The sequence below is a fragment of the Rhipicephalus microplus genome, chromosome 2 (genome assembly GCF_043290135.1).
Source record: "Rhipicephalus microplus isolate Deutch F79 chromosome 2, USDA_Rmic, whole genome shotgun sequence".
In the NCBI taxonomy this organism is placed as follows: Eukaryota; Metazoa; Arthropoda; class Arachnida; order Ixodida; family Ixodidae; genus Rhipicephalus; species Rhipicephalus microplus.
In genome coordinates, this window is record NC_134701.1 from 64,487,129 (window position 1) to 64,500,911 (window position 13,783).

A 13,783-nucleotide genomic window follows, 5' to 3' on the forward strand; every position below is an offset into this window, starting at 1 on the left:
ATATTCCAGTGTGTCTGCATGACTGTTTCTAAGACGCAGACATGCAGTTTAATCTGTTTAGAATAGAGATTCATCGTCACGCGTTCGAGAAACCTCCGGCTTTCTGATATTCAGTCATCACAGCAAGTGAACGCAGCTTCTTAGAAAGGGGACCAACATTAAACCTCCGGTGGGCTTACAGCTCTAGTTATAGCACTGGCATGACCCGGAGCGCATCGCGTTAATTTTGACGAAAATCTTCAGTACCGACATTCGCGCACGAACAGCAGTGTGAAGGCTAATATGGAGAGTGCAAAACACCATGCAATACGTCACGCTCGTGCTTCGACGCGCTGTTTCAAATGGAGGTCCTTTGTACGTTTTGTCGCGCACGAAAATTAGTAGCAAGACAGTTATTCTACAGGTTTTCCCGCTCAATTTAATCCAAGCGCCAGCCAAATTAATCTAGGCGCCAGTCAATTTAATCCAGCCGCCACTGAAATTAATCCAGGTGCCATTCATTTTAATCCAAGTGCCACTGAAATTAATCCAACCGCCAGCCTATTTAATCCGGACGCCAGTGAATTTAATCCTGATGACATTGTGACTTCAAAACGACACAGAATTTTCGGGAATGCGTGGAGTGAATAGCTTTGGAGTGAATTTAACAGGGAAAAGCCATGAATGAGTCACTAGTGACACAATGTGACTCGCACGACTGTATCACGTCTATCACCCGCGTAAGCACTAATCACACCTTCGACATGCATATCAAAGGCAACGCTGTCCACACAGTAATAACTTGATACTTATTAACCAGGTCAATGATCTCATCATGAGTGACTTAGGTGACGTCCTCACGCATATCACCCACGCACGCACTGTCTTAACCTTCCGTCATGCATATCAAATGAAACGTCTTTGAAAGGGCGGGATTTTGATACCTAAAACTCGGCCAAGTCACCTGATAACCAGTTCCTCAGGGGACGTCATCACAAATATCACCCGCACACGTAATTTACTCGCCTACCGACATGCATACCAAACGAAACGTCTTTGAGAGAGCGATAACGTGTTACCTATGACTCGGCCAACTGACTTGATCACTTGTGATTTAGGTGACGTCATCACGCCTATCACCCACGCACGCAATGTCTAACCTGCCATCATGTAAACCAAACGAAACGTCTTCGAGAGGCTAAAAAATTGAACGCTGTCAATCGGCCTAGTGATGTGATCACTAGTGACTAGTGTGACGTCATCGCGTCTGACACCCACGCACGCAGTGTCTTACCTGAGTTCATATATATCAAACGAAACGTCTTTGAGAGAGTAATAACTTGAACGCTGTCACAAAGCCCAGTGACGCCATCACTAGTGACTAGCGTGACGTCATCTCGCCTAAGACTCATGCAAGCACTCTCCAATGTGCCTTCAAGCATATCAAACAAAACGTCTTTGAAAGGGTAATAACTTGAATGCTGGCACTAGGCCGAGTGACGTAATCACTAGTGACTCACGTGACGTCATTACGCCTATCACACGCACACGTAGTGTCCAAACGTGTCTTCATGCATATCAAACGAAATGTCTTTGAGAGAGTAATAACTTGAACGCTGTCACAAGGCCCGGTGACGTCATCACTAGTGACTGGCGTGACGTCATCACGCCTATCACACACGCACGTGGTGTCCTAACCTGTCTTCATGCATATCAAACGAAATGTCTTTGAGAGAGTAATAACTTGAACGCTGTCACAAGGCCCTGTGACGTCATCACTAGTGACTGGCGTGATGTCATCACGCCTATCCCACACGCACGCGGTGTCCAAACCTGTCTTCATGCATATCAAACGAAATGTCTTTGAGAGAGTAATAACTTGAACGCTGTCACAAGGCCCGGTGACGTCATCACTCGTGACTGGCGTGACGTCATCACGCCTATCACACACGCACGTGGTGTCCTAACCTGTCTTCATGCATATCAAACGAAATGTCTTTGAGAGAGTAATAACTTGAACGCTGTCACAAGGCCCTGTGACGTCATCACTAGTGACTGGCGTGATGTCATCACGCCTATCCCACACGCACGCGGTGTCCAAACCTGTCTTCATGCATATCAAACAAAATGTCTTTGAGAGAGTAATAACTTGAATGCTGTCACAAGGCCCAATGACGTCATCACTAGTGACTAGCGTGACGTCATCATGCCTGACACCCACGCACGCAGTGTCCAAACCTGTCTTCATGCATATCAAACGAAATGTCTTTGAGAGAGTAATAACTTGAACGCTGTCACAAGGCCCAGTGACGTCATCACTAGTGACTGGCGTGACGTCATCATGCCTATCACACACGCACGCAATGTCCAAACCTGTCTTCATGCATATCAAACGAAATGTCTTTGAGAGAGTAATAACTTGAACGCTGTCACAAGGCCCAGTGACGTCATCACTAGTGACTGGCGTGACGTCATCATGCCTGACACCCACGCACGCAGTGTCCAAACGTGTCTTCATGCATATCAAACGAAATGTCTTTGAGAGAGTAATAACTTGAACGCTGTCACAAGGCCCAGTGACGTCATCACTAGTGACTGGCGTGACGTCATCATGCCTGACACACACGCACGCAGTGTCAAACCTGTCTTCATGCATATCAAACGAAATGTCTTTCAGAGAGTAATAACTTGAACGCTGTCACAAGGCCCAGTGACGTCATCGCTAGTGACTGGCGTGATGTCATCATGCCTGACACCCACGCAAGCACTCTGTAACCTGCCTTCATGTATATCAAACGAAACGTCTTAGAGAGAGTAATAACTTGAATGCTCTCACTAGGCCTAGCGACGTGAATACTAGTGACTCATGTGACGTCATCACGTCTATCACACACGCACGCGCTGTCCTAACCTGTTTTCATGCATATCGAACGAAACGTCTGTGAGAGAGCAATAATGTTATACTTATGACTCGGCCAACCGACTTGATCACTATGGACTCACGTGACGTCATCACGACTAACAGTCATGCAAGCACTCTCTAACGTGCTTTCATGAATATCAAACGAAACGTCATTGAGAGAACATTAACTTGAAGGCCGTTGCAGGCAGCGTCTGCTAGTAAAAAACCAACTTCTGAGCCTGCACAACCATTCACGAGCTAACCGGTATACGTAGGCACCAGATCGCGCGTTTCGAATTCAGTCAAAGGCGTCTTTACATGGCTTTTGTTTGACTTGACGCTTTTCTTGACTCGTGTAGATGCGATGGAAGCAACAGTACCTTCAAGCAGCAGTGCGGTACAACCCAACAACAGTGTCACATCGCTCGTTGAGGGCAGCGCTTCTCCTTCATTTAATAAATAGAAATAATGAAGTCGAAATTACAATTAAGCATTTTACAAACCATACTCAATTACGCAACATTCAACCGATACCCTCCCCTCCCTGCGACACGTTTACTCCAGCTCGTCGTGTGGGTAGATAGATGTACGCGTCTTTTTTGTTGCTTCTCGTGTTTCGTAGAATGCCTTGAAAATGCGGGCAGCCAGGCCGCAATACTGTAAACGGACAGGCGTTCTTCACTAAACAGGCACGCTTATTCCAAGCACACTAACCTCTAAGAAACGGCGTGGCGTAGAATGTAGAAAGGAAGGCACGAGTCAGCCACAGCATTGAATGGCGCATCATCAAATGGCCAGTTGCAAATAGCAATAGTATGTATCTCAAGTATGGGGACTGCCCTCTATTACGACGGATTTGTTTCACAGGATAACCAGATGAAATAATTGTTGAGCCGAAGGAGTGGTAGACAAATCTTTTTGTAGCAAGCTTTGGAGCAGGCAGACCGTGCGTCTTATGCTTGATTAAGGATATACAGTGTTATGACTATAGCCGAATTATATGCAAACGCCTGTTTCGTTTCTTGTGCTCATATCATGTCAGTTTGACACGTGAGCCCAAATTAGAGTGCGAGGAGAGCTTTTGTAGTGCTTTTATAGTGCCTATATATACCTATTTCGGGCGTTGTAGCCTCAATTCGTATAGGTGCCTGTAAATGTCTGTTTTCGAAATCGATGCCTATATAAACGCTAATTAACCTGAAATTTTGCTTTCAAGTACCGCTGGAGCCCGGTATTTATGTTATCGGGCAAAATATAGGTTTCGGGACACTGTGTGGTGCAAACTACTTTTTATTTCACGAGTTACGTTTAGAACTGTCAAACTCAGAAGGCATTTTAGCCAAGAGGGAGGTAGACTAGCCTCTACAAATGTATACCATCCATGTCGCGTCGTCTGCTCAGCCTCTTTCCAGTGTGCGCTCAGATGCGTAGGGAGCAGCAGGTGCCTCTGTGCAGCAGGAAGATGAAGAATGAATGCGAAACTGTGGAGAGTCATCAGGGGAAGTAAGGAAGTAGAGTGCAGATTAAAAAAGCAATATCTATGTAGTTTTTGTTTTTTGTTTGTCATTTACATGTGGTGCCTCACTGGGTCACCTGAAAATATTTATTTAGGCAGTGGAAAATGTTGCCTGCCCAATGAAAAGGTTTGTGTCACTAGAAATTTTAATTTGATCATTAGAAACGGCGAAAGCATAATCTCAGGAGGTGAGCTTGAAACCTTCGCCACTAACTCTAAAAAGACTTCGTAAGTCCAATTCCTTCCCCGCTATTGGTATGAAATTCACTCGGAGCTGGAGCATCACACGACGTGCATGAGCACGTCATGCGTGTGTAACCTACACTCGCAAGAGATGCCCATGTCAGCCCGTGCGTGCAAGCGGTGTTCTGCCGTCTCGATGTTCTTTTGTATTGTACTGCGAGTTTTTGTGGGATGGATCCCTATCTGCGCGCACGTTTGGAGAGGCTGGCTTGGATAACGTATCCTTACCCCGATACACAGCGTCACACCGCTGCATCTTCTGCTAGGGACGATACACCAAAACCACACCCAGCGTTGTGAATGCTGGCCCCGACACAATGCGCAAACTGCGAGAACACCAACGCAAACAAAATGGAGGCACCTTAGTCTCGCGTCTCTCTCGATATGAAATTAAATAAATAAGTCGAATATATTTCGCCTGTGTGTTCTAACATTTTTGTAAACTTTCATGCTTCTATTTAGGCAACAGTTTGTACAAATTACACACGTTGTCTCAAATAGTTCTCGCAGAGTCACGTACTGCTTTGACATACACAGGACCATTCTATCACCTTCACCATGTTGGGGCGCACGCCCATGAGATGAAGGTGAAGCCGTGTTCAGTTTGGCCCAGTGGACCTTGTCGGCAATTGTCCAGTGGAGAAGGCCATTTGCTGACATGCAGGCTATATCATTTACATTCGCCCCCTTCGCACTCGTTGACAAACGGCATGCTGGAGCACCTCGTTTCGCCCTACCGAAACTGCTGGGCTGTCTTCAACGACTTTCTTGCAGAAGTGTCGAGTAAAATTTCACAGCAGGAACCAGGAATACAGGCAGTGTTCCTGTTTGACAACGCACCAGCGCACCGCCACGCCGAACAGGCTGTCCTCGCGGCAAGCGACCACACAGTCAAGTGGCTACCGCCATACAGCCCTTTCTTCAATCCGATTGAGGAGCTCTTCTCAAAGTTCAAGGCAGGTGTAAAGGGATTCCTAAGCGAGCGGAGGGATGATCTCCTCACGACACCGGAAGGGATCTCCAAGAAAGAACATCGCCGTGCTCTGCTGGTTGAGGCCGCGGGGCGCTCTATGCAGCACATCCAGCGTGTGGACTGTGCCGCTTATGATAGGCACAATTACACTTTTGTACAAGCTGCCCTCAACCAGCAGAGCACGGCGATGTTCTTTCTTGGAGATCCCTTCCGGTGTCGTGAGGAGATCATCCCTCCGCTCGCTTAGGAATCCCTTTACACCTGCCTTGAACTTTGAGAAGAGCTCCTCAATCGGATTGAAGAAAGGGCTGTATGGCGGTAGCCACTTGACTGTGTGGTCGCTTGCCGCGAGGACAGCCTGTTCGGCGTGGCGGTGCGCTGGTGCGTTGTCAAACAGGAACACTGCCTGTATTCCTGGTTCCTGCTGTGAAATTTTACTCGACACTTCTGCAAGAAAGTCGTTGAAGACAGCCCAGCAGTTTCGGTAGGGCGAAACGAGGTGCTCCAGCATGCCGTTTGTCAACGAGTGCGAAGGGGGCGAATGTAAATGATATAGCCTGCATGTCAGCAAATGGCCTTCTCCACTGGACAATTGCCGACAAGGTCCACTGGGCCAAACTGAACACGGCTTCACCTTCATCTCATGGGCGTGCGCCCCAACATGGTGAAGGTGATAGAATGGTCCTGCCTATGTCAAAGCAGTACGTGACTCTGCGAGAACTATTTGAGACAACGTGTGTAATTTGTACAAACTGTTGCCTAAATAGAAGCATGAAAGTTTACAAAAATGTTAGAACACACAGGCGAAATATATTCGACTTATTTATTTAATTTCATATCGAGAGAGACGCGAGACTAAGGTGCCTCCATTTTGTTTGCGTTGGTGTTCTCGCAGTTTGCGCATTGTGTCGGGGCCAGCATTCACAACGCTGGGTGTGGTTTTGGTGTATCGTCCCTAGCAGAAGATGCAGCGGTGTGACGCTGTGTATCGGGGTAAGGATACGTTATCCAAGCCAGCCTCTCCAAACGTGCGCGCAGATAGGGATCCATCCCACAAAAACTCGCAGTACAATACAAAAGAACATCGAGACGGCAGAACACCGCTTGCACGCACGGGCTGACATGGGCATCTCTTGCGAGTGTAGGTTACACACGCATGACGTGCTCATGCACGTCGTGTGATGCTCCAGCTCCGAGTGAATTTCATACCAATAGCGGGGAAGGAATTGGACTTACGAAGTCTTTTTAGAGTTAGTGGCGAAGGTTTCAAGCTCACCTCCTGAGATTATGCTTTCGCCGCTTCTAATGATCAAATTAAAATTTATAGTGACACAAACCTTTTCATTGGGCAAGCAACATTTTCCACTGCCTAAATAAATATTTTCAGGTGACTCAGTGAGGCACCACATGTAAATGACAAACAAAAAACAGAAACTACACAGATATTGCTTTTTTATCTGCACTCTACTTCCTTACTTCCCCTGATGACTCTCCACAGTTTCGCATTCATTCTTCATCTTCCTGCCGCTGCACAGAGGCACCTCCTGCTCCCTACGCATCTGAGCGCACACTGGAAAGAGGCTGAGCAGACGACGCGACATAGATGGTATACATGTGTAGAGGCTAGTCTACCTCCCTCTTGGCTAAAATGCCTTCTGAGTTTGACAGTTCTAAACGTAACTCGTGAAATAAAGAGTAGTTTGCACCACACAGTGTCTCGAAACCTATATTTTGCCCGGTAACATAAATACCGGGCTCCAGCGGTACTTGAAAGCAAAATTTCAGGTTAATTAGCGTTTATATAGGCATCGATTTTGAAAACAGACATTTACAGGCACCTATACGAATTGAGGCTACAACGCCCGAAATAGGTATATATAGGCACTATAAAAGCACTACAAAAGCTCTCTTCGCACTCTAATTTGGGCTCACGTGTCAAACTGACACGATATGAGCACAAGAAACGAAACAGGCGTTTGCATATAATTCGGCTATAGTCATAACACTGTATATCCTTAATCAAGCATAAGACGCACGGTCTGCCTGCTCCAAAGCTTGCTACAAAAAGATTTGTCTACCACTCCTTCGGCTCAACAATTATTTCATCTGGTTATCCTGTGAAACAAATCCGTCGTAATAGAGGGCAGTCCCCATACTTGAGATACATACTATTGCTATTTGCAACTGGCCATTTGATGATGCGCCATTCAATGCTGTGGCTGACTCGTGCCTTCCTTTCTACATTCTACGCCACGCCGTTTCTTAGAGGTTAGTGTGCTTGGAATAAGCGTGCCTGTTTAGTGAAGAACGCCTGTCCGTTTACAGTATTGCGGCCTGGCTGCCCGCATTTTCAAGGCATTCTACGAAACACGAGAAGCAACAAAAAAGACGCGTACATCTATCTACCCACACGACGAGCTGGAGTAAACGTGTCGCAGGGAGGGGAGGGTATCGGTTGAATGTTGCGTAATTGAGTATGGTTTGTAAAATGCTTAATTGTAATTTCGACTTCATTATTTCTATTTATTAAATGAAGGAGAAGCGCTGCCCTCAACGAGCGATGTGACACTGTTGTTGGGTTGTACCGCACTGCTGCTTGAAGGTACTGTTGCTTCCATCGCATCTACACGAGTCAAGAAAAGCGTCAAGTCAAACAAAAGCCATGTAAAGACGCCTTTGACTGAATTCCAAACGCGCGATCTGGTGCCTACGTATACCGGTTAGCTGGTGAACGGCTGTGCAGCGCGAGAAGTTAGTTTTTTACTAGCAGACGCTGCCTGCAACGGCCTTCAAGTTAAGGTTCTCTCAATGACGTTTCGTTTGATATTCATGAAAGCACGTTAGAGAGTGCTTGCATGACTGTTAGTCGTGATGACGTCACGTGAGTCAATAGTGATCAAGTCGGTTGGCCGAGTCATAAGTATAACATTATTGCTCTCTCACAGACGTTTCGTTCGATATGCATGAAAACAGGTTAGGGCAGCGCGTGCGTGTGTGATAGACGTGATGACGTCACATGAGTCACTAGTATTCACGTCGCTAGGCCTATTGAGAGCATTCAAGTTATTACTCTCTCTAAGACGTTTCGTTTGATATACATGAAGGCAGGTTACAGAGTGCTTGCGTGGGTGTCAGGCATGATGACGTCACGCCAGTCACTAGTGATGACGTCACTGGGCCTTGTGACAGCGTTCAAGTTATTACTCTCTCAAAGACATCTCGTTTTATATGCATGAAGACAGGTTAGGACACCGCGTGCGTGGGTGTCAGGCGTGATGACGTCGCGCCAGTCACTAGTGATGACGTCACTGGGCCTTGTGACAGCGTTCATGTTATTACTCTCTGAAAGACATTTCGTTTGATATGCATGAAGACAGGTTAGGACACCGCGTGCGTGGGTGTCAGGCGTGATGACGTCACGCCAGTCACTAGTGATGACGTCACTGGGCCTTGTGACAGTGTTCAAGTTATTACTTTCTCAAAGACATTTCGTTTGATATGCATGAAGACAGGTTTGGACACTGCGTGCGTGGGTGTCAGGCATGATGACGTCACGCCAGTCACTAGTGATGACGTCACAGGGCCTTGTGACAGCGTTCAAGTTATTACTCTCTCAAAGACATTTCGTTTGATATGCATGAAGACAGGTTAGGACACCACGTGCGTGTGTGATAGGCGTGATGACGTCACGCCAGTCACTAGTGATGACGTCACCGGGCCTTGTGACAGTATTCAAGTTATTACTTTCTCAAAGACATTTCGTTTGATACGCATGAAGACAGGTTTGGACACTGCGTGCGTGGGTGTCAGGCATGATGACGTCACGCTAGTCACTAGTGATGACGTCACTGGGCCTTGTGACAGCGTTCAAGTTATTACTCTCTCAAAGACATTTCGTTTGATATGCATGAAGACAGGTTAGGACACCGCGTGCGTGGGTGTCAGGCGTGATGACGTCACGCCAGTCACTAGTGATGACGTCACTGGGCCTTGTGACAGTGTTCAAGTTATTACTTTCTCAAAGACATTTCGTTTGATATGCATGAAGACAGGTTTGGACACTGCGTGCGTGGGTGTCAGGCATGATGACGTCACGCCAGTCACTAGTGATGACGTCACTTGGCTTTGTGACAGCGTTCAAGTTATTACTCTCTCAAAGACATTTCGTTTGATATGCATGAAGACAGGTTTGGACACCGCGTGCGTGGGTGTCAGGCGTGATGACGTCACGCCAGTCACTAGTGATGACGTCACTGGGCCTTGTGACAGTGTTCAAGTTATTACTTTCTCAAAGACATTTCGTTTGATATGCATGAAGACAGGTTTGGACACTGCGTGCGTGGGTGTCAGGCATGATGACGTCACGCTAGTCACTAGTGATGACGTCACTGGGCCTTGTGACAGCGTTCAAGTTATTACTCTCTCAAAGACATTTCGTTTGATATGCATGAAGACAGGTGTGGACACTGCGTGCGTGGGTGTCAGGCATGATGACGTCACGCTAGTCACTAGTGATGACGTCACTGGGCCTTGTGACAGCGTTCAAGTTAATACTCTGTCAAAGACATTTCGTTTGATATGCATGAAGACAGGTTTGGACACCGCGTGCGTGTGGGATAGGCGTGATGACGTCACGCCAGCCACTAGTGATGACGTCACTGGGCCTTGTGACAGCGTTCAAGTTATTACTCTCTCAAAGACATTTCGTTTGATATGCATGAAGACAGGTTAGGACACCACGTGCGTGTGTGATAGGCGTGATGACGTCACGCCAGTCACTAGTGATGACGTCACCGGGCCTTGTGACGGCGTTCAAGTTATTACTCTCTCAAAGACATTTCGTTTGATATGCATGAAGACAGGTTTGGACACTGCGTGTGCGTGTGATAGGCGTAATGACGTCACGTGAGTCACTAGTGATGACGTCACTCGGCCTAGTGCCAGCATTCAAGTTATTACCCTTTCAAAGACGTTTTGTTTGATATGCTTGAAGGCACATTGGAGAGTGCTTGTGTGAGTCTTAGGCGAGATGACGTCACGCAAGTCACTAGTGATGGCGTCACTGGGCTTTGTGACAGCGTTCAAGTTATTACTCTCTCAAAGACGTTTCGTTTGATATATGTGAACTCAGGTTAGACACTGCGTGCATGAGTGTCAGACGCGATGACGTCACACTAGTCACTAGTGATCACGTCACTCTGCCGATTGACAGCGTTCAATTTATTAGCCTCTCGAAGACGTTTCGTTTGGTATACATGATGGCAGGTTAGACATTGCGTGCGTGGGTGATAGGCGTGATGACGTCACCTAAATCACAAGTGATCAAGTCAGTTGGCCGAGTCATAGGTAACACGTTATCGCTCTCTCAAAGACGTTTCGTTTGGTATGCATGTCGGTAGGCGAGTAAATTACGTGTGCGGGTGATATTTGTGATGACGTCCCCTGAGGAACTGGTTATCAGGTGACTTGGCCGAGTTTTAGGTATCAAAATCCCGCCCTTTCAAAGACGTTTCATTTGATATGCATGACGGAAGGTTAAGACAGTGCGTGCGTGGGTGATATGCGTGAGGACGTCACCTAAGTCACTCGTGATGAGATCATTGGCCTGGTTAATAATTATCAAGTTATTACTGTGTGGACGGCTTTTCCTTTGATATGCATGTCGAAGGTGTGATTAGTGCTTACGCGGGTGATAGGCGAGATAATGTTGCGCGAGTCACATTGTGTCACGAGTGACTAATTCATGGCTTTTGCCTGTTAAATTCACTCCAAAGCTATTCACTCCACGCATTCCCGAAAATTCTGGGTCGTTTTGAAGTCACAATGTCATCAGGATTAAATTCACTGGCGTCCGGATTAAATCGGCTGGCGGTTGGATTAATTTCAGTGGCACTTGGATTAAAATGAATGGCACCTGGATTAATTTCAGTGGCGGCTGGATTAAATTGACTGGCGCCTAGATTAATTTGGCTGGCGCTTGGATTAAATTGAGTTGGAAAACCTGTAGTTCATGATACCTATAGAGGGAGCAGCTCATGAAGATGAAATAACTAAAGGAAATTGCATCTCTATGTTATGCATGTGTGCGGCAGTCAGCGGGTATTCGAACCGGTCTCAGTTTGTTCAATTTCATGAATTTATCGTTCTTTATTTCTATTGCTCGCTGACAGAATACCTTGCAAATGTAGACTGGTCATGTTTGAGGACATGCGCGAACCACAAGGAAGCAATAGGCAGGATGCTGGTTGCCACCTACACAAGACTTAGGCTACGCAACCATTTACGTGAGAACAAAGCTACACATGACCGAAGTCATGAAAGCAAAACGTGTGCTGGTGTTAATTTACCTTAACAGAACGAACTTTTTGTGTATGATGTAAACATGCACATAAAATAAATTGAGACATTTAAGTGTGCTTTTGTGTATCGTGTATAATCTATTGTGTCTAATGCATATAAAGTATTGTGTATAACGTATTTTACAAAAGTATCAAATGACTCTGCATTTTGCTCGCAAATTTTTGTTTTGATTACCTATCGTATGATTAGCACGCTTTGCCACGTTACGATCGTGTAGCCGCCAATGCTCGAAAGAATGACGGGAATTCGTACTTAAATACACAGCAGCTATCCACTTCCTTCGCATACTTCCCTCATTTTCCACTATGTCCATACGTATGCACGACACAACAATCAGGGCGGTGGTGTGGCAACTACGAGCAGTTCCCACCGTTTTCAACTGTTGCAACAGAGAGAACAATAATCTCTATACATCCGCTAATGATCACGATAGTAAACACGTCACCGAATATTTACTGTTGCTTATCATCTACTGAATGCAGGAACAGCGCAGCCTAGAAGTAGTTACTTTGTAACTATGGAAGCGAAAAAAAACAAGGACAGAAAAGAGCGCTGACTTTTAACAAAGATTTAATATCGGAGGGTGTACATATATAGGCGAAAAATTACTATATATGTACACCGCTCCGATATTAAACCTTTGTTGAAAGTCAGCGCTCTTTTCTGTCCTTGTTTTTTTCGCTTCCGTAGTTACGCAGTAACTACTTCTAGGTTGCGCTGTTCCTGCATTCAGTTATGTCCTACCAACTTGCCCAAGCTTCCACGCTTCATAATTATCATCAACTCTCGCGAAAGAATGAATTATCAAAGATAAAGCACAGCGCAAGCGCTGAGTGTGAGCAGGATTCACCGCGATCGAGGCTCGCCCCGCAGCCAGCGCCCACTTCGCGACCAGCGGATGCGCTAGCAGACGACACGGTTGTCCTCACCCTGAGAGGGCGCGCGCATCGAGGCAACCTAAGCAAAAAAAAATAAATAAATAAAAACAGTGCTTAGGATATATTGTTACAGTGTACTAGAATATTGGGTAGTGTGTTCAGGCACCCTCGCTCGTCATGCACCGTGTGAAGCGTCGCACGTGGACAAAAAAACCTGTTCTCAAGGCGGTGCTGCCCTAGCATGGGCTGGCAGGATTGTCATCTCCGCGGCGCTCTGCCTTCTCAGGTACAGTTCAGTGACCTGTTGTTTGTGTTCGCGCCCGCTTAACGCAAGTTTTTCTGGCGATGTTTTTGCTGGCCACACGACAGTGAGGCAATGTCGAGTCATCGGTGGAACGACACTGCTTTGCACCTAAGTGCGAAACAGGGTATACCATTGAAAAAAAAAAAAATGACCGCAGTTCCCGAGTGGGAACACTGGTTAGTATGCGGAGCGTATATGTTGAACTGCGATAAATGTGGTTTGTAATTTGCGACATGCGCGTGTGTTATGAGTGAACACGAGTGAACACGCACGCACGTATGCTGCAATAGACGATGTTTATTAATGAGACGCTTTGGGTATTTTGAGCAAGATGGTTTTATGGTGCGTAAAGTGAAGGGTGAGTGGGTCTGGTTGCAGCGGTCGAAGGTCGAAATTTGCAAAGACGTGGTCGATGCACGTTCCGCGAACCATGGTCGGATGATGTTTGCCGTCGTGCGTTGCTCGTTTCAGCGAGTGCCGCGACACCATGTAGTCGACCACCCATTCGTCCTTGATGACGTCTACGTTGAAGTCGCCAACTATCACAAAGGGTCGTCGTTGTGGTCGTTGTTTCAGGTATTCTTCCACGGCTTCGTCGACGTACTTCTCCACGGCGGCACGCGATAGG

The 13,783-nt window shown here is 46.6% G+C and overlaps 1 protein-coding gene across 1 annotated transcript in view; it reads left to right on the forward strand.

The window, feature by feature from the left end:
* Positions 1-13,783, forward strand: part of LOC119170865 (heat shock protein beta-6) — a 171,684-nt gene that overhangs the window by 145 nt on the left and 157,756 nt on the right. The gene's annotated exons all lie outside the window — the stretch shown is intronic.